This window comes from Propithecus coquereli, unplaced genomic scaffold, assembly GCF_000956105.1.
Source record: "Propithecus coquereli isolate 6110/MARCELLA unplaced genomic scaffold, Pcoq_1.0 Scaffold345, whole genome shotgun sequence".
NCBI classification, from domain to species: domain Eukaryota; kingdom Metazoa; phylum Chordata; class Mammalia; order Primates; family Indriidae; genus Propithecus; species Propithecus coquereli.
The window spans coordinates 188,007-210,116 of record NW_012149119.1 but is presented as its reverse complement, the minus strand read 5'-3'; positions in this window follow the sequence as shown (position 1 = coordinate 210,116).

The window sequence follows — 22,110 nt, the reverse complement described above, 5'->3', positions numbered from 1 at the left end:
CAAGTATAAATTATAGAATGTCCATATATAATTAAATGCGTTTTTTCACTAATGTAATAAAATATGCCTAGACTATTAAGAATGTAAAGCTAAAGTATTGAATGTAGAGTTATTTGAGAATAACTATTTAAACATTATTAATAAGATCTTTTGTGAAATGAAAGTAATACTAAGAATGGGGACCAATAGCTATGAAAAGATGGATGTTACCTAACCAGAAGGTTTTCCTGGCATGTTTGGTACATCTTGGTGGGTACATCTAGTATGAGTCAGGTAAGGGATAGAAATCAGCACAAGTAATGGATCCCACAGAAAGATGGAAGGGAGAGTAAGCCATGGTCTTCCACGCCAGCTAGGAAAAGAATGCAACCTGCAGGTATGAGTGTAAAGTACAGGGACTTTATATACCGAGGTGGCCCTAGAATTCTCAGTTTCTCAATATAGTACAAACACTGTATATTTGATTTTTTGTGTTCTATAGTATTTTCTGTTTATTTAAATCTCTTTATCATGTCTTGGAAAAAAAAGTATTCAACTATGTCTGAAAATTGTCATTACAGTTGAGACTGAATGCATGAGTCATATGTCTCATCCCCCTGCTTGCACTTCATGGTTTACAATTTTATTGTTTCTTCATCTGAAATGCAATCTATTTAGCTTTTAGAGCATTACTTTTCCAAGTGCTGTTATATAATTAAGGATTTCTCAGCACTTCCACTGTGACCCTTATTTTTCAAGGATTTTTAACTGTACTATAAGAATTTGAAAATTAAAATTCAATATTTAAAGGGTAATTATATATTCTTCCCAATTACAATAGGAAAAATAATTGGGAGATTTGGGCTGATGGATTAGTTGAGAATGAGAAGGTATTTTCATGACTTTTAGGCTACCATTTGAAGATTTTATATATGTTTAAAAGCACCAGAGTATATGTAAGTGATATCCTATGGAAAATTAATATGCAGTGAATACATAATTAACTTATAAATTCACAAATCCAGTTTTTGGTTGTAGTGTATGCTTTGATGCCCCTCCTTCTGTCTCCTTTTCCCAGGGTGAGCCTTTAGTCCAGGCTATGTTGAGTGTCGTTGTTCACACTCAGAGATCCTCCATCTTCCTGAAAAATAGCTCTCAACAGGCAGAGAAAAGTTGTGCCTATCTTACTGAAGAACATTTCCCTCCTCACCAAAGGAGAACAAAAATCTGGGCCCCTGGCATTAGATGGTTTGAATTATTTGGTGTATTTGTGCTTCAGAGCTTTCTGTGGTCCAAGTCTGAAGTTAACCCCCATTCCAACACATCTTTATTTAACTTTCTTCCTGTGATCTTCCCTGCTTCCTATACTCTTTTCCTGAGAGCACTCCCTTAGTCAATCCCTTTTGCAAGAACACGGCCTGTTTTTAGGGAACTCAAGCTGAGGCATTAACATACTTCCTTTTGATTTTTAATGGAAGTTCATTTAAGCTCTGAATGAATGATGCTAAAGATTCTTCCCATAATCTGAGATATCTTGTAGTGCAAATAGGAAGCTTCAGTGTGCATTTGTACATGTTTCACGTACTCCTAAAATACCTTTCCACCTTCCCAAGTGATTTTGCCAAATCCTGGCTTGGTGGGCTGGGAGCCTCGTGCTACCTGCAGGTCAAGTCACTGGCCACTCTGGTACAACATATTGCAGTACTAGGTTGCACCTGATGCTTCTCCCACCACCACCAACAGAGAATGAGGTCTTGCTATCTGCTCATGCTGGGTCATTTTTTCTTTTGTTTTTATTAGTGAATGTCCTGTTTTCTGTTTTTGAAAGGGAGATACTTGTTACATTGACTCTCTGAAGTGTAGAGAAAATAGAGATCTTTCAGACTTTACCATGTGTAAATGTGCACTGCAACATGGGTCTCACATATTATGAGACAAGACCATGTCAGAGGTGAAAGTACCAAGTACCAAAACTATTTTGGTTTATTTTAATACAATTATTAATAATAATGTTTTGGACCCAGAAAATAAATAATCTGGGTCCATTTAAAACTGTATGGGACACAATAACCTCACTGTATCAGAATGATATATTTAACAAAGTATAACTTGTACCTGTGACTCCAGGCTTGTGTCACTCCTATAAATTTTCCACACTGCTGCAAAAGAGATATTTATAAAATCCAAATATAATCATACTACTCCCTGCAAAAGAAATCCTTCTGTGGTCCCATATGCTTCAACATAAAGAACAAAGCCCTTCCTGATGTTCTTCCTCTCAAGCTCAACCTGGCCTGTCTACCTTTACTTCCTCAAACACACCAGTTCCTTATGATGTAGTTGCATTTTCTTGAATTGCACTTCATCTCTCTTCCCTACTCCTCTGCATGCTTTATTTACCTATCTCCTATTACCCTTCAGAACTCAAGTATCACCTCTTTTAGAAGACTTAGACCTCTGTATCCACACATAGATTTGTTGTCTTGTCTTGTGCCCCCATAGAGCACTGTGCACAGCTCCATCATGGTAGTTATGAAAAGGAATTAAACTGATTTGCTTAATTGTCTTCCTGTAAGCAACTAGACTGTAACATCCAGATGGAGATGCCTAACTCCTAGCAAGATGCCTAATAAAATTTACTTAAATATTTAATACTATTAAAAATAATATTTGAATTTATAAAAATGGATAGAACACTTTTCCTTGCCCCTAAGGAATTGGCCATCTAGTGAGAACAACCAATGCTTTTCAATTTACTAGTCTATGTGTATGAATTATGAATTGATTCTATCTAAAAAGAACTTTTTTTAGATTTAATTCCAAATCTAGCTGAGTGTATTTTCTTTTTTTTTTTTTTGCATAAGGAGAAAAAAGAAGGTTTAAAGAGTCTAGTATAATTGTGATGACATTTCTTATCTTTTTTGGCTAAAGTTTATATTTTGATGTGCCAAGTGTGAATCAGGTAACACCCATCTCACCCTGCCCAGAACTTCCATCTGTTCTGAGCAGACAAGGCCTTCTGAACTGTCAGTGTACTTGAAACACTTAAATGGGCATCTAGTCAAATGTTCTCTTTTGACAGTTGGCCTTACATACAAACAGAAAGACTGGAGAGGGACAATAGAAATCAAATTTTGGTGAAGAACAACAAGAAATGTGATGGAAGATTATTTGTGGGTCATGCAGGAAGCTGGTTCAATGCGACTGAGGGTACAAAAAAGGAAGAGAAGTTATGGTTATGCATGCAGTGTGAGGTTGAACATGAACCTCCCTCCTGAGGTTCAAAACTCATTCCTCATGCTTCCACCATTGCCTGTTAATCAATGATTAAGCCAAAGGACCTTTATCAAAATCATAGTGGGGGGTATTGGAGTAAGGTGAATTTTTCAACCAATACACATCCTTCGGAGATAGTGACACACTGTTTTAGAATGTGTTTTTCTCTTATCCATTTAGTTTTGCATTCTATCCCCCATACCCACACACTTGCCATTATAATTATCAAGTGGTGATTCAGTGTAGGCCGTATTTCTGAGATGATAGCTATAAAAAGCATTGAGCTCCACTAGTCTATCTGTCCTAGGAAAGAGTAGAAATATGATAACAAAATAAGGTGGAAAAAGCGATTGTTAATTTTTGAGCTAGTCTGAATATTCAACCATCTAAAATTACTGGACACTACAAGAGTTAAGTGTTTTTTTTTTTTTTATTTGTTTGTTTGCTTTCTTTTTAAATTGCTCACAGCTGGAGCCTGGGAAGCTAATAATATGATTAAGTTATAGGACTGAAAGATCAAGAAAGAGGGCCAGCTCCACTTTTTTACTAAGCCATGGAAATCTTCAGAAGAATTAAAGCAAGGGTCACAGAGGGTCAGATGGTTGACAGAACTGCTGAAGGCAAATGCAATTACTTTGAGTCTTTGTTCTCCCTCAGCTTCATTTCTAAAGAGCCTCAGTCCAAGAAAGGGAAAGGACTAAGGTCTTTAAATAGCTGGAGGTGGGGGACGTCTATTGGATTTAAGTATATGCTATTAAGGCAACTCTTTCATGAACCACAAACTGATGAGAGTAGGAGACATTTTATACATACTCAGAAACTTGCAATGCATTCAGCATTGATTGAACACCTCATCTGTGCTATGTTACATGCCAATTATGATATAAGAAGATAAGAATGTATTTTTTTTTTTTTTTTTGAGACAGAGTCTCACTCTCTTACCTGGGCTAGAGTGCCATGGCATCAGCCTAGCTCACAGCAACCTCAAACTCCTGAGCTCAAGTGATCCTCCTGCCTCAGCCTCCACAGTACCTGGGACTAGAGGCACGCATCACCAGGCCCTGCTAATTTTTTCTATTTTTAGTAGAGACCGGAGGTCTAGCTCTTGCTCACTCGGGCTGGTTTCGAACTCCTGAGCTCAAGCAATCCTCCCACCTTGGCCTCCCAGAGTGCTAGGATTACAGGCATGAGCCGCCATGCCCCGCGCAAGAATATATTGAAACTAGTTTGTGAAACTATTGCTTTAACATTCCTTCCCTTCCACACCAATTCGTTGTACTTAAAAACAACCTGTGCTGTGCAAGTGACAAAAAATCATTTATTATTATTGTGTGGTGAATTCTATGTAAATAGCGGAACTAGAGGGAGCGTCAAGATGGCTGAGTAAAGGCATCCAGCACTCACCCCCTCCATAAAGAAGGGCCAAAATAGCAAGTAGATAATCACACTTTCAATAAAGTATCTAAATGAGAACACTGGAATTCAACAGAGAAGTGACAGGAAACACCTGAGGCTGGAAGGAGAGGGAAGAGAGGCAGCCGGCTAGGTCTGGATGGGCTGGGAGCCCAGAGAAGAGCCCAGTTTGGGGAGAGGGTAAGGAGGGCAAGAGAGATCCCCAGTGGTCTACATTCCCACCATCGACTCCAGCAACCCTCACCACAGTAGAGCCCCTTGACCCTCAGGAGCCCTGAGACTAGCATAGAGAGGTGCCTGGAGACAGCCACAGCACTGCTCCAGAGAGAGAGCTCACCCTGGGCCCCACCTATCCCTCTCCACATCAAGACCTTTGCAGTCGCAACATTGGCGCTATTTTTAGAGCTCAGCTCCCACAGACTGCATACTGTCTTGGGGCCCAACAGCTCCTGCAGTTCCACATCCCTGAAGCCCTCCTGACATACCCTAATACCCACTCTGAGGGCTTCAGTGGCTCCACAGTCAGTTGGACCCAGCAGCACAGTCCGTGTTCCCAGCACTCCAGCTCACACAGTGTCCTACACCACAAGGAACAGGTGGTGCAGTGCATTGGGGAGCCCGCCCCTATTTAAAAGGGAGACAAAGCACATGCTCCACAGAGCCTAAGAGTTGCCTGTCTGGGGCTGCTGACACTGACAGCAACCCCTCACCCCACCTGCAGCATCAGGGCGGCAGCACATTTACATGCGCTCTGAGAACAGGCTGCTCCTGCCCACCACTGCAGCTGCCACCTCAATTGTAGCATGCCTTTCAGGGGCAGAGGGACCTAGGGAATGCCCACTGTGACAATGACTGCTTGTGCTTTATGCCTGTGCATACCACCAGGGAGCCTGAAGCCAGGCCTACCAGACATGGCACTGCCCACCCCCGCAAGTGCATAGGCACGCCACCTGGGGTGCCTGGGGTTGCCTCACTCCATTGACCACCACTGGCATCTGTGCACTCCTCCCAGGTGCCTGAGGACGAGCCCACTCAGGCTGCTGTTGGCACCACCCCCGAAACCCGTCACACCACTACTATCACCAGTGCGTGTTGCCTGGGGACCCTAAGGTTGTCCTGCCAATGCTATTGCCATTGCCCAGGCATAGACACTGCCCAGGGCCTGGAGGACCTGCCCACAGCTCAACAGCAAAAAAGCAAATAATCTCATTAGAAAGTGGCAAAGAACCTAAATAGAAGCATGCAAATGGCCAATAAGTATATGAAAAAATGTTCAACATTCTAATAATCAGGGAAATGCAAATCAAAACCACAGTGAAGTATTACTTCACTCCGGTTAGAATGGTTGTTACCAAGAAAGCAAAAGATAACAGATATTGTTGAAGATGCAGAAAAAGGGGGACTCACGTTATTGGTGAGAATGTAAATTAGTTCAGCCATTATGGCAAACTGCGTGGAAATTTCTCAAAAACTAAAAGTAGACCTACTATTTTATTCAGCAATCCCACTTCCGAGTGTTTATCTAAAGGAAAGAAAATCAGTGTATCGAAGGGATACCTGCACTCCTATGTTTATTGCAGCACTATTAACAATAGCAAAGATACAGAATCAACCTAAGTCCCTCAGTAGATGATTAAATCAGGAAAATGTGGTGTGTGTGTGTATATATACATATATACATATATATATATATATATATATATATATGCAATGGGATACTATTCAGTCACAAAAAAGTGAAATGCTGTCATTTGCAGCAACTGGGATGGAACCGAAGGTCATAATGTTAAGTGAAATAAACCAGGCACAGAAAGACAAATACCACAAGTTCTCACTGACATGTCGGGGCTAAAAACTTTGATTTAATGGAGGTAGAAATTAAAATGATAGAAACCAGAGGCTGGGAAGGATATGTGGGTGGCTGGAGGGAATGAAGAGAGATTGGTTAATGGGTACAAATGTATGTTTAGGTAGGAAAAATAACTTCTAATGTTTGATAGCACAGTGGGATGATTATATCGTTAACAGTAATGTATTGTATATATCAAAATAGGTAGAAAAGAGGACTTGAAATGCTCCCAACACAGAGAAATGACAAATATCCCAGGTGATGGATATTCTAAATATCCTGAGTTGATAATTACACATTCTCTTTATGTAACAAAATATCACATGTACCCCAAAATATGTACAGATATTATGTATCAATAAGAATTTTTTTTTAAATTATGGAACTACCTGTGATGTAGAAACAGGGTAGGATTTTCCAAGTACCTAATGTATGGTTTTGGCAGAAGTTACAAACAGATTCTTCTAATTTCTCCCTTTAGGCTTGCTATCAGCTGAATAGTCCTATCACATACAAATAATTTGGATGAGTAGAAGAGACATATTCAACATGGGTAGAAGTAGAAACTAGAGATATCTAACTTAATTAGATTATAGTTAGATTACTTAACTATGCTTTTTAATATATAAAAATAATACTCATTTAGATAGTGTCTGCCATTTTGTTTAACTCGGAGGATGTTAGAGTATTAAAGGGAATACAACTCTAATCTGAAATTGAAGGACTGTATTATTAACCCCAGCTCTAATTTTCATCTCATCTCTATGATTGCTTGTTTTGTATTTTGTAATACACGTTATTACATAAGATTTCAGACTATTTCTGTTTTTCTAGCCATCTTTTTGCTTATGCTCAGTTACAGTTGAAGTAAAGGTATTAAATAATTGTTTAATACATATCTGATGAAGATGCTGAGATGTAAATGTTCCCAAAGAACTATTAAATTTTCTCAAAATAAATTCTCATTCTAGCTTTTAGGCTGCTTTTCATCATGGGTTTCAACTGTCATAAAAGACAAGCTTACACTTTTTTTGTTGTGGTTGTGTTTTTCCATATTACCTAAGATAAAATTATAATTTGCACAAAGCCTTAACCTGTTCAACTGGAGCTTTTGTTTTTATTTTAGAGTACGAAATTATTAAACCATTTGAAATAAAACATAGCTTTAAACAGAGCATATTACTTTACCATGATTCTCACTTACAATTTTTTGTTAAACTTTCACCATGTCTAAAATGTGCCTGTGCCATCTGGGAGAGTTTAGTTGTTTAATTATTAATTCCAAAAGCTTTATATCGTATTATTTAATATAAAATTTTGACTCGTTATTCTAGTTTTATATACCAAAGCTCCCTTTACTATCTTGTAAAGTTCCCAAGTATGTGTTTTGCACTCACATCCTTTGAATATCCATTAATTTGTTGAGAATAGGTCACATTAATTTCTTTGATATCCTAAATATCTCTTGCCATGACTATGTAGTTTTATAATATTATTATCTTCTAATACCATTTACCCAGCTCATGATTAATCTTCAGCTTGAGTAATTAATTGCAATGGGGATGAATAAAGATTTCAGTAAAGAGTCCCTTGTTGTTATCCTGGTGTTTGATTATAAGAAACAAAATAAGGATTAAGAAAAAGTATGCCAAGAAAGTTATGCCAAAGTGAATTCTATATTTTATTTTATTATTAAATATTGAGCCATTATAATCATTAGTAATGATATAAATTTTTCATAAGCTTCTTTAATTTTCAAATTAATTGCTTGTCAACATAATTGCTTTTTATAACACAATAAAAATATTTACATGTACATTAATAATCACCTGTATCTTGTACATTCAATATGTTAATGGCTAGGGAAAATTTTAAAATACCTCCATAGGGAAAATGACAGAATTTAAGACTACTAATTTTTTTCAAGATTAAAAGAGTATTCTATATTTTCACAGATTATATTTTCCAAAAAACGGTTACAGTGACACCCCCAATTCCACATACTCCTTCACAATTTGATCTTGCTACCGTCCCCTCAAGAGATGGGATTTACATTCCCTTCTCTTGAATCTGGGTGAACGTGTGTCATACTTAGGACCTGTAATATGTGACAGACTTGATGCTGTGTGATTTCTGAAGCCAAGTCATGAAAGGCAAAGCAGCTTCAGCCTCATTTGCCAGCTCGAATCCTGGACTTGGCACGTAGGAAGTCTGACACCACCATGCTGGACAGGCATTGCTTCGGTGCTCTTGCTAACAGCCTCAGGTGAGCTGAGCTCTCTGCTTATAACCCATTGGCCGTGTGGGTGAGATATTTTGGTAGTTCAGCCCAGTGGGACATTCCAGTGACTAAAGCCCCAGTTGACATGTGACTGTAAACACAAGAGAAACACCAAGTGAGAAGTGTCAGAACTCAGTCCTTGCCGAATCTCTGTCCCACAAAATTATTAGCAAAACAAATGGTTGTTGTACTGTGCTAAGTTTTGAGGTAATTTATTACATAGAAATTATATCCAGCACAGAAATTTGGTACCAGAGTGGAGTGCTGCCATTAAAATGGCAAAAGTAAACTGAACAAAAACACACGGCATTCATTTTGGGAATGTGCAGTGGGCAGAGGACAGAATGTAGGAGGGCCTTAAGGACATGACTAACAGAAACTTGCTGGCCTCAAGGATGCTCTTAGCATAGGCTTAAACGAAGCAAGTAAAATGCTGAAGACTGAAGAAAGGTAGATCCTTTTTCCTACCCGATTATCAGGTATGAGCACTAGTAATGACTAGTCCTATTTTAGGCAGAGTTTAACTGTACCAGTTTGGGATCACTAGACACTCTTATCTATATGTATATGTATCCTTTTATATATATGATGGAAGACAGAATGACATATTTCTACTTTATAGAGAAATACAAGGCTAGTTAGACAAACAGAAGGCATATACACAGCTACAAGAAAAAAATCTACTTTTTATTTCCACCCTTTTCTCTTTGTTCTGGGAATATGGGGATTTAAACTAAAGGATCACTTGTATGACATAGTTTTGCCATATAATGTATATTTAATACACGCCAGGTCACACTCCTACTCCCCCTGGACCGTGGGTCAGTGAACACATGCCCTTTCTTCGGTCCTTTCACACCGACTCTACCACAGACTGCCATGCTGTACCTGCCCGAGTGCCTGCCTGTCTTGAAGAACATGGAGTGACATACAAATCTGGTCAGTGGCTTTTGCAGTGCAGCACTTGTAACTGGAGACAGTGTGGTAAAATAACCACACCAGTAAAAAAGAAAATGTCGTTAAAAATAAATGAAGGTAGATCAAATCAAACAAAACTAAACACCACATACCTGCAAACAATTACTTTTCACTTCATTTATTCTATCAACTGTACTGAGTTGAGTAGTTTTCAGTTATCTCATTTGTCCTCCAAATGTGCAAATGAGAAAACTGAGGCACAGAAGGTTTAAGTAAACTGTCAAAAAGCTACACAGCCACAAATTGGTAGAATGTACAAAAACAAAAACAAAAACAAAAACAAACCCAGACAGCCTAACTTCAAAACATCAAAATAACAACTGTTTAGCCACTATGATACATTTCCTCTATGTAAAATATTTTCCGCAATGTAAGAGTGGTCTGTCAATTAGAAATTACTAGACCCAAGAGGTCTCTCAGCCTTAGTTTTAGCAAATGTAAAATTAATTGTATAAATGTAAAACATAAGTCTATTGTACACATTGTAAAATATAAAGGATTATAGAAAAGGTCATAGTTTTACTATCATTGAGGCTGATACCATGAGGATATTTCAGAATAGGTATGATGATATCCCTTAGTCATAGAATAATGTAATTTGACAAGAGAAAAATGCCTGACTGCCTTCTCATCTGTTTCAGTCCCAATATAAAAAGTAATATTTATGTTGTATAATCATGGAATCCTGATGGAAAGTCCGATTATAAAGGAAAGACTAGGGTCTGGAAGCATATTTGAGTGTTTGTTTAATTTAATTGTATCTATTATTTCAATATGTATTTATTTTGAGAAAGAGAGAGTATATCAGGAAAGAAGCCATATAAATTATTTTCTATATGGCTTCATCATCAAAAAAGATATAAAACCTTTTGTAGTTCTACTTGTCAGAATAAACTAAGACCTCAGAACAAATAGAAGACTTCTTAAGCCTTTTGTTTGTCTCCTGAGTTAAGATGTAAGCAGTCTGCTAGAAAAGCATTACATAGCAACCAGTGCTTTATGCCTTGTCTAATGCATATGGATGCAGCAGCTTTTCATGATGGCAGTAGCTCTGCCATGGATATGAGACAGTGAATAAGTCATCTAATTCTAAGCTAAGGCCGGGAAGGTCAGCTAGAGAAGTGTATTTTATTTCATTTTTAAAACTCTTGTATGTTAGCAACTGTGGCTGGAAGCTTAAGCTTCAATCCAAGCATGACAAGAAAATATAAAAAAATAAATAAAAGTGATACAGCAAAAACATACAGGAAATCAATAGACTAAATGAGGTAGTGTTTGTTTTTTATTTTAGTTTTGTATGTTAAAGGAATTGATTTGTCTTCCAAACTATAAGATCCATGAGAGCTAATTAAATACAAAACTTCTCATTACCTACATTTTCTCTCAACAGAGGATAGTATTAAAATGTCAGTGATGGTAGCAATGTAGGGAGAAGTTAACAGGAATGGAACCAATGACCCACAAGCAGAATCATATTAGAGTAGCTTACATGATCAGAATTTCTTCCATTATTGAGGGATATTGTCTCGTATCTGTAATACATTATTTCTAAAACAACTCAGAAGAAAATCACTGCCAATCTAGTTTTCAGACATTTATGATATTATCACAAAGTCTCCATATTATTAAAAAGGAGTTTTAAAGTCAAAAACCTTCAAATTCTCGGATTGTCGATCTTCATGCCTTTTGTCTAAACATGTATTAGGCTGCATATTATGTTGTTTGATAGTAAATCTGAGGGAGATATTTCTCATTTTTAAAGCAGTGTAGTAAACCTTTGGGGAATAATTTAATATATATTATGAAATAAATGTTTAATATTTGACACAATAGTTAATTACAATGATTTTTAATTTAGTGATATTTTTATTTGATTCAATGCTCAAATAATAATATGCTAAAATGTTTCAGAAAAATATTTTAGATGTGCATAATCCTATGCTTATTATTTTTAACACAAGATGTTTATTTAACAAATTGAACACAAACCCATTATATTGCATTATATAGTAATTTTTAAAAATTTTATTAACTCTCCATAACCTGGGATATAACATAATAGATCTTACATATTAAAATATAGAAAGACTAAACCTCAGTTCAGTTGCATGTCAAAAGACATTAGAGTTAAAAAGGAAAAATTAAAAATTCAATATAAAACTAGACTTAAATAGAATATGAATTGTGTAATTGCTAAGATAAAAAGATCATGGACTCTCTCTCTCTCTCACACACATAGACACACATACACGCACATACACACACACACACACACACACACACGGAAAACACAATGTATTACTTCTGGGGAGTTAAATAAAGCATCTCAGAAGAGTTGCTATTTAACGTAAGCCTAGAGAAATAAATAGTTTGATTGAATCTGTATTTTAATAAGATAATTCTTATAGCAATGTGAAGAATGTGCATAGACTGAGAGAAGCTAGAGGCAGATGTATTTTATTTTCAACATTTAAATAAAATAAAACAAAATAATAAAAATTCTCAAATACAGACAGTGATTAGTTCAATGAACACCCAAATGCACATCAACTAGATTCAATATTTTTTAACATTTTGCCACATTTTCTGCATATACATGAAACAATTCAGCATGTATGTACTAAAACAGTGATATTTTCCTAAATAATCATAATACCATTTGAGCAAAGACAATTATTAAAAATTCTCTAAAACAGCACCTAGGCCCAATTCATATTTTCATAATTGTCTCAAAATGCCTTATTATTTTTCCATGTTCACACATTATATGCTGAATATTTCTTTAGCCCCCTTTAATCTAGGAACAGGTCACCCTCTTACATTTTCCTCATGACATTACTTTTTTGAAGAGACAAGTGTTGTTGTCTTGTGGAAAGTCACACAGTCTGGATTTGTCAATTGTGTCTCGAAGTGTTAAATGGACTTCTCCATTTCTTGCATTTCCAAGAAAAATAAAAGTTAAGTTTAAAGAATTGGTTACATTCAGATGAAACTTTATTTGGTGTGGACTCTTCACAGATGACATGCTGTCAGGAAATGTAAGATCAAACAGACCAACTATTAGCAATGCTACACTATTACTTGGTTAAGATGGTGACCAACCTAACTTTCAATTATAAAATACATATTTCACCTTGTGAACAGACAAAAAAAAAGGCATAGGATGTTATGTAGCACAATGTGAATATCTATTGGTTTCTATTGATAATCCTGGTCTGAATAAATTATTTTATCAGGGACTGCAAAATGGTCATTTAAACAATTCTGCTATTCTTACTGTATTAATTAGCTGGCATTCTTCCATAAGAAAAGCTGTCCTCATCAACTAGGGATGAGATTTAGTGCTTAATTTGTTTCTTTTAATTACCTATTTTCAGATTAAGGAGCTGGTACAATTGATACCAGATTTTTTTCTTTCCTTTCTTTTTTTTGTATATCAGTATGGACTCTGATTTTTAAAATTCATTTGTATGTAACAGTTAATTAAAGAAATTATTCTTCTTAATCTTCAAATTATTTCAAATTTTGCACATATGAGCCCCTTCAAAGTAGACTCTGTATCTGTTTATACATATACTCACTACCCTTTGTTCTCTAACTCTTTCTGAAGCAACAAACATGCCATGCTCCCCTTGAAACCTTACTTGCCCCAGATCTCATGATCAGTTATTAGTCCTAGAATGGAAACTAGCGTCCATAATCTAGGCAATGGCTCATAAGTATGTTATTCCCTGTTCCTGCACATTTAAATGCATGTGTTGTTCACTTTGATAATTGAAGGGAAGCTCAGCTGGGTCTATATAATCCTTAATTCACACAGTGTATTTATGAGGTTTTTGGATGTATTGCAAAACTGTTGTCATTTTTACATGTTACTCTTGAGATCTATACTGCCATCATGATTCTGTCTTTTATCTATGATTCAGATCACCTGGAGACCCAGGATACTTTATTTTGTTATTTTTTTTAATTCAATTCTCATAGTTTAAATTCAATTCTCTTACGTATCAGAATTGATAATTTTCACTCAATATATTTTTTCTGGTATATCTATAGATGCAAGTTTTTATTTATTCATTAAAAATTTTCTTGAATTAGTGGTAAGTGATTAGTAAATTTTCTTAAATTAATGGTAGTAATAATCAGTAGTTCTGCTCACTCTTTTGATTTTCTTCTTCAAATACTCCAATCTTTTGAACTTCTATACTTTCACATTTATTATTCCATGAACTCCTTTATCTTTTTCTTTATTTTCAATTAAACATTTTTGGCTTAATTATCCTTTTCCTCGTTTTTCTCCTCTTTTTACTTTATTGTGTTTTTCAATATTATGCTTGTTTTCCCATTGTTGCCTTTATTCTTTATTACTAATATGATTTGATGTGTTTTCTTCAGACTCTGTCCTGAGTTTTAAAAACTGTTGTTTCAACCTATCTGATTAATACTGCCTTTGCTTATTTCTATTTCAAATTTTGAACTTCTGCTTCATGTATGTTTTCATATCTGTAAATTGTTTTAATTATATTTATGTTATACAATAATATCATAATATTCATCTGCTTCCTGACAACGACATTTATTATTTTTGTTAGATTATCTTAAATAATTAATATCCAGTGATCTTATGTGGGGACGTGGGGGATAGGAAAATTGGAGGTTTGGCTGACTTTCTCGCTGTTATGGGGGGATTGATTGTTCTTTTTCTGTTTTTCTAGAATAAAGGCATTATTTTAATGATTCTTTTATACTATCTTTTTTAATGAGATCTTTATTTCCTCAGTTTCTTAATTTTTCTTCGTCACCATACCTCTACCCAAAACCATATTGAAACCTAAGAGAGAGAAATATATTAGTACTTTTGAAGTTTCAGTATAGGAAAGTGGACCCCAAAACTGTGGTCTGGCCTGAAAACTGAGTGGGTTCTTGGCTTCAGGCAGGAAAGAATTCAAGAGTGAGCCAATAGAGTAAAGCAAAAGTAAGTTTATTAAACTAACAAAGAAATAGAAGGAGAGTTTGCTCCATAGGCAGGGCGGCAGCTCTCTCTCAGAGCAATAGAGAGTAGGACTTTGTGAGTTTCTGAGGTCTCATTTTATACCTTCTATTTAATTTTATGTTAAGTGGAGGGAGGATTATTCATAAGATTTCTGGGAAAGGGGTGTCGAGTTCCCGAAACCCTGGTTCCCCCACACCCTCTGCTTTTAAGCCATATATGGCAACTTCTGGGAGTTGCCATGGAATTTATAAGCTGTCATGGCACCTGTGGGCATTTCTTTTAGTAGGTTAAAGCATTATAAGCAGAGTATAGTAAGCAGTGAGGGTATCCTGAGGTTGTTTTCACGGCCAGGCCATCTTTGTTCTAGCTGGTTTTGTCTGGTTTCTCCACTGCCTCCTGTTTTAACAGAAACCTAGTATACCTGGGAGCTTGGGCCATGATAGATAATTTATGCAAACAATGTGATTTATAGTGAATGCCAATTTTTGTTCTGGGTCCCTGAGACACAGTGGATTGCAGCATTCTTGTCCCTTACTGTGTCATGGCTTATTTCTTTCTTAGCATTAAGATCTTTATATAAATGCTACTGTGGCAGGCAGGCTCTAAAATAGCCCTCACTTATATCCACATCCTTGTATTTATGCTGTTCCCTTCAGTGTGGCCTTGGATCTCTATTCCTGGGAGAAGCCACTTGCCATATTGTGAAGCAGTTCTGTTGAGAAGCCCACATGGTTGGAAAGTGAGGCTTTCCAACAATCATATGAGTGTCCTGGAAGCAGATCCTTCACTGTTGAGCCTTCAGATGAGGCTACAGTACCCTGAAAATTTGACAACTTTTTAAGAGACCTTGAGCCAGAGGTAACCAAGTAAGCAATGTCTATTCCCAAGCATTAGAAATTAAGAAAAAAAAAGTTTATTGTTTTGAACCATTAATTTTTAGGTTTTTTATTACTCAACAATAGATAACTAATATAATACTCCCTAAGATAGCCCTGATATACTTGTCTAAACAGCTACACTTGCAATCACTTTGCCTTATTTTAGTTCTCTGCATACTTTTCATTTTATAATATGGTTCATATTGTTTTATCATTTATTTTACATCTCTTTGCTCTAGAATATAATTTTGATGAGAGTTGGAAATCATACGGTTTGGCAGTGTTCTCATTGTATGACGCAGCACCTGACACATTATAGCATTTACAAATATTCGATGTTGATTGGAATTGTAGTTGAGACCATATAGCATATAAAATTTTACGACTTAAGTGTTAAGTTATTTTAACACAAGGATTTTATTACCTTATTCAAACTTCATATTCCTTTTTATTTATTTATTTATTTTTATTTCAGGATATTATGAACTTCGTATTCTTAACTGTTTACTATTGTGTTATATGGATTTATACCACAAACACAGTCAAGACACAGAAAAAAATGCATCAATGTATCAATACATGACACATAAGCCTCTGTATAGTTCCTTCTATTTTATTCAAGTTTTACTTCTGTCTTAATTCTATTTTCTAGAAAAATAACTATTCTGATTGCCCCATATTCAGATTTATGCTTAAATGTAGCTATACATGCCAGCCCCTCTGCCTGGAATGTCTTTCTTTTCAGTCATATTTGGAGCTAAGTATGATGAAATCTGTACGAACAATGGCTTTAAGCCCAAATTTATTCATCTGGAACTAGTATGCCTTTACTAAATATATCATAAATAATTATTTCTGTTTATCAAATATTTAGGCTTTCTTTCCTTCATAAAAAAAGAAAAAAAATCCCTAAGATCCCAAGAGGAGTAGGGATAAAAGAAATGGCAAAAATAATTCTTGTAGTATGGTATCATTTTTTGTCTACAAAAGCCCAGGCCGGTGTTGCCCTCAGACTAATCCCTCTACTGGACAAGCACAGAGCAACAAGAACCATCCCTGTGATCTAGCATTCCTATGGTGGGAGGTGTGAGTGAACCTGCCTGTATTTATATTTAGGTCGCTTTTTAGAATTGAAAAACAACACCAAGAAATTCATCTGAAACTTTTTAAGATGCAATTTTTCACAGTTTGAATCAAGGAACCTTAAACATTTTATGAAGTGAGAATCAATCTGGAAATACGAATATAGCTCCAACTCACATTAAAACAAACAAAACAAGAAACAAAAAAACTTCAGAATGGGAAATGATTATACAGAGGGAAACAATAACAAGGCACAGACTAGGGTCAAGCATTTTGTGAGCATATTATTACAGAGAACTTCTTTTTATCTGATTTATTTTGTGCATATCAGAAGGAGAAAATAAACTTCTCTCATTGTGTTCCATTGTGAAAAAAATATTTTACAGTGAATACTTGGGTAATTTACATGCATCTTTTAGAACATAACCCCTAAGACACCCCCTTTAGAAAGTGTTTTCTAACTCAGATCCCCATGTGGCATTAGTTGGCCTTCCTTTGAGTTCTGTATTCTTTGAACATTTCATTGCCATGGGCTTACCCTGCTGGGCTGCAGTAGGTTATACTAGGTAAAAGAAAGGCCCTGGCTTATTCACTTTTGTACCTTTGAGTCTACAATACAACAGATACTAAGTTAAAAAAATGTTTAAAAAATCAGTTATCTTTCTAGTGTATACAAAGGCAGACCTACGTGTCTGTCAGTTACAGATTTAGAGAATAGAATCATTTATGGAGACCTCCCTTCACCCCTGACAAGGTCTCTCATGGATGACTGGGCCTGGAAGTAACAGGGTCTTCTAGAGCAGTGGTTCACAAGGTGTGGGCCCTGGACTAGCAGCATCACCAGTACTAGTAAACTTGGTAGAGATGTAACTCCTCACGCTCCATCACAGAACTATTGAAACAAAATCCTAGGGTTGGATCCTGAAATCTGTATTGTAACATGCCCTCGGTAGATCTGATTCTCACTAAAGTCTGAGAACTCATGTTCTAGGACAATGATTCATTGTGGACACTGACATTCATTGTGGATATATTGGAGCCACTTTCAAGGCTTTTAAAAATTGTATATGTGCCCTGCTTTCTTCAAGGAGGAAATTCTCATATGCTTCCTTGTAGGTTTATAGGACACAATGACAATTGATAAAAATATCCTGTCATGTCACAGAATGGTTCCTTTGGTAGTCGTCATCGTGTGTGTCTATCATATTCAGTTCTTTACTGGTCAATATTATAATTTGTGCTTTTGTCCATATCTTTATATTTCAGTACAGGTGGCCTTTTGCAGATAAATTTCCCTAAAATGAAGTAATATTCAAAGAAGTTTAACATTAAGATTTGATCTAGATATAAGTCTTTTACAATATATCGGATAGCTGGTCTAATTTTTTAAAAAACTGAAGAAAACTATATGTGTGCACAAACAAAACAAAAACAATATTGAAATTAACCTATTTCAGTAGTTACCTGAAAGATACAAAGGAGTTTCCTCAAAGATACAAATTTCTTACATAGCCATTAAATAGTAGTTTCAACATCAAGAGGCTTTTCCATTGATGGCATCGTGATAAAATATTTACATTCCAAAATGTGTGCTTAGAGTGTGTTTTCCAGTCAAAAAAGAATATCCAGATGATTTATTGTACCACATGATATTAAATGTCATCCATTGTGTTTAAATGATGAATTTTTCAATATGTATTATTTTCTACACTTTCATCTTATTAACAAGGTTTATTAAGTACATTGTAAATATGGTAGGATAGAGGTCAGAGACAAATTTAATTTATTGGCAGTACTCCAAGTGAAGCAACAACATATGCATATCTTCATATTGTTTTAGTGACTATCTTAAAACTACCATTATTAATAAAATATTGATGTTGCTGACTGATGTTTGCTTAGGAAGGAAATAAGTTTGCTTTACAATTTTAGATGCTCTTATCTTCTAAAGTATTTTGACAAGCTGTGCTACTATCCTTTAAATTAATTATGGAATTGCCTTTAGTTTACGGAGACTAAAAGCAAGCAGTACAGGCAAATTTTATTTAGAAACATTATTAGAATCAGCATCTACTCTTAGTTAACTTGGGATGTTTACACATATCCCATTTTCTTCCTCTTTTCTTTCTCTATAAAGAGCAATGAATAGAAGTTTTGGCTAGCATGCAAAGGCTTGATGTTAAATCTAGGGAATGCATTTTCCCATTGTGTGCTTTTTATTTGGGTCATAATTTTATTGTATTTATTTATTTATTTTTGAGACAGAGTCTTGCTCTGTTGTCCAGGCTAGAGTGCTGTGGCGTCAGCCTAGCTCACAGCAACCTCAAACTCCTGGGCTCAAGTGATCCTCCTTCCTCAGCCTCCCGAGTAGCTGGGACTACAGGAATGCTTCACCATGACCGGCTAATTTTCCCTATATATTTTTAGTTGTCCAACTAATTTCTTTCTATTTTTAGTAGAGACGGGGTCTCGCTCTTGCTCAGGCTGGTCTCAACTCCTGAGCTCAAACGATCCTCCCGCTTCGGCCTCCCAGAGAGCTAGGATTACAGGCATGAGCCACCGCGCCCGGTCTATTTGGGTCATAATTTTAAAAGAAGGCTTTTGGGATATATAATATTTTGAAACAACATGAGTCTAAATTTTAAACTTTGTATTGACATATTTAGAATAAAATATACTTCCTTTAGTCCTTCCTTTAAGATCAATGATTTGATGAAAGCTAATTTAGAGAAATTTACATGGAGAAAAGAACAGTAAAGGATATATCTATGGATCAATTTCTTTACAGAAAGAATAATTGATCCTAAATTGCCTCATAATAAATCTCAAAAATAGATTTCAAAATACTGTTGACCTTGAACAACCCTGGGGTTAGGGGTGCCAACCATACACACAGTCAAAATCTGTGCATAACTTTTAACTCTCCAAAAACATAACTACTAATAGCCTATTGTTGACTGGAAGCCATACTCACAATGTAAATGGTTGGTTACCATATTTTTTATGTATGTATTATATACTATATTCTTAATATAAAGTAAGCCAGTGAAAAGAAAGTATTATTAAGAAAATCATAAGGAAGAAAAAATATATTTACTATTGACTAAGTAGAAATGGATCATCATAAAAGTTTTCATCCTCATTGTCTTCACATCAAATAGGCTGAGGAGGAGGAAGAGGAAGGGTTGGTCTTGCTGTCTCAAGGGTGGCAGAGGCAGAAGAGAATCCACAAATAAATGGACGCATACAGTTCAAATCAGTGTTGTTCAAGGGTCAACTGTGTATGCAAAGGATTTCTTTTGAACTGATGATTTTGAATAATGTATTACTAATCTGTAATCTTACATCCTCATTTCCAACTTTTAAACAGTTCTGAAAAAGCCATACATCTTTCTTTGGAAAAATATAATGTGTTGATTACGGAGTGCTGATGTACTCTGTGGTTGATTAGGGAGTGTTGAGATTACATAAAATCTCAAGGGCATACTTCTTTCACAATATATATATTCAAAATATATATAAAAGAATATGTTTCAGAATACATATTTCACAGTGTATATATATATGCTTCAGTATATATGTAGAACAAAAATATATATAAATATATATATATATGTAGAATATAGATCAGTTTATGTAGAATACGGACAGATACATAGACAGATAGATTCCACAGTGGAAAATATAGCTCTTCCAGAGCTTGGAAGACAAGAATATTCTTCTGGGCCAAACGGTTACCACAAAACATGGACTTGAAAAAAATCCACCCAGAGGGTGAATGAGTCCCAGAATTGTTTACAGATGCAAGACTGGAAGGCCATCTGGAGATAGCATTACCAACGTCAGGCAAAGTCATGGTTCATGGGTCTTATTTGTGAATGTGTATGGAAGGAAGTAGGGAGGCAGCAACTGTGAATTCCAACAGTGTACCCAGGAATAGTGATCACGTGGGCATCTGCAACATGGGGGGCACCAAACAATAGATTAAACAGCTCAAGTCACCTAAAACTGTGCCCTTTTTCCCCCCAATCCCCTTTACTCCCTGGAATTCTGGAGGGACAGCACAAAAGGTTGTGTAAGGAGTAAATCAGAAATCAGACACCGGCCAGTATCAACCTTAGAACACCAGTATTGTAGGTGAAGGCTGGACTGGCAAGGGCAGGAAGTAGGAATGTGTTGGGAAAGAACTTTTAACTCAGATGGAAGATTAGATTTTTCAGTGGAATGGATTTGAATTTGTAACACCTAAAGATGGGTTTTTATGGGAAAATGTTCAAATGACCAGAAAGCTATGTATCCTTCTAGGATGTCACCAAATGATAAGAAAGAGGGATCCAAGAGAATGTACTTGAAGGCAGAAAAGATGGTAAAACATAGAAGAAAATAACACTATTATTTCTGTGTGCAACACCAACTTTGGACGAGTTCAAAAATCAGATAACAGGTTATATGTTCATATAAAATAGATCATGAGTTTATATTAAATTGATGATAAAAGTTAGAGGGACATGTCCCATTAGATATGAAGACTGATGATGAAGTTACTGTAATTAAAAGAATACAACATTAACATAGATCTATATTCAGTTGGATCAGATAAACTACAATGGTCAGAATTGTGTCCAAATACGAAATTAAATTTTATATAAGGTTGACTTGGCAAAATTTAAATAAATGGGGACAAATAGTTGTTAAAAGCATAGGCTCTGGATCTAGACTGCTTGAGTTTAAATCTCAAAACCAATTCTCATGAGTTGAATGACCTTGAATAAATTATTTAATCTCTGTGTATCTTAATTGCCACGTCAATTAAAGGAGAGTAATTGTACTCCCAACCTCATAAGTTTGTGATAAAGATAAAATCGGTTAATATTTTAATCTACTTATAATAATCATGGGCATGATAAAATATATAAGTGCTTGCTAAATTAATAATAATACAATAATAACAGTGAGGGCATTTAAAAATAATGAAAAATTACATTTCTACCTAGTTTGATGCATAAAGCTGCTCTCTTGACAATTCAAAGATATAAATATAAAAAATGGGGCCATGTTAATTCAGGAAAATAGGTAATTATTTATATCATCTTGACACTGGGAAGTCTCTTATCACATTATATCTAAGGAGAAATCAAAAAAAGAAATTATTAATAGCATGGATTATATATTAAAATATTTCTGATTGTAAAGGCCTTTAGAAATTTCAATGTTTACCTATAGTGAATGATTTGTTTTTAAAGACTTGATGATTTCTCTAGGAAACAATAGAACCTTTCATTTGTAGTTAGTATATGTCAAATTTTTAAAATTATTTATTATTTATGATTTAGTGGGGTATTAAAACATATGGTAAGCAAATGTACTACAAAAGGCCACT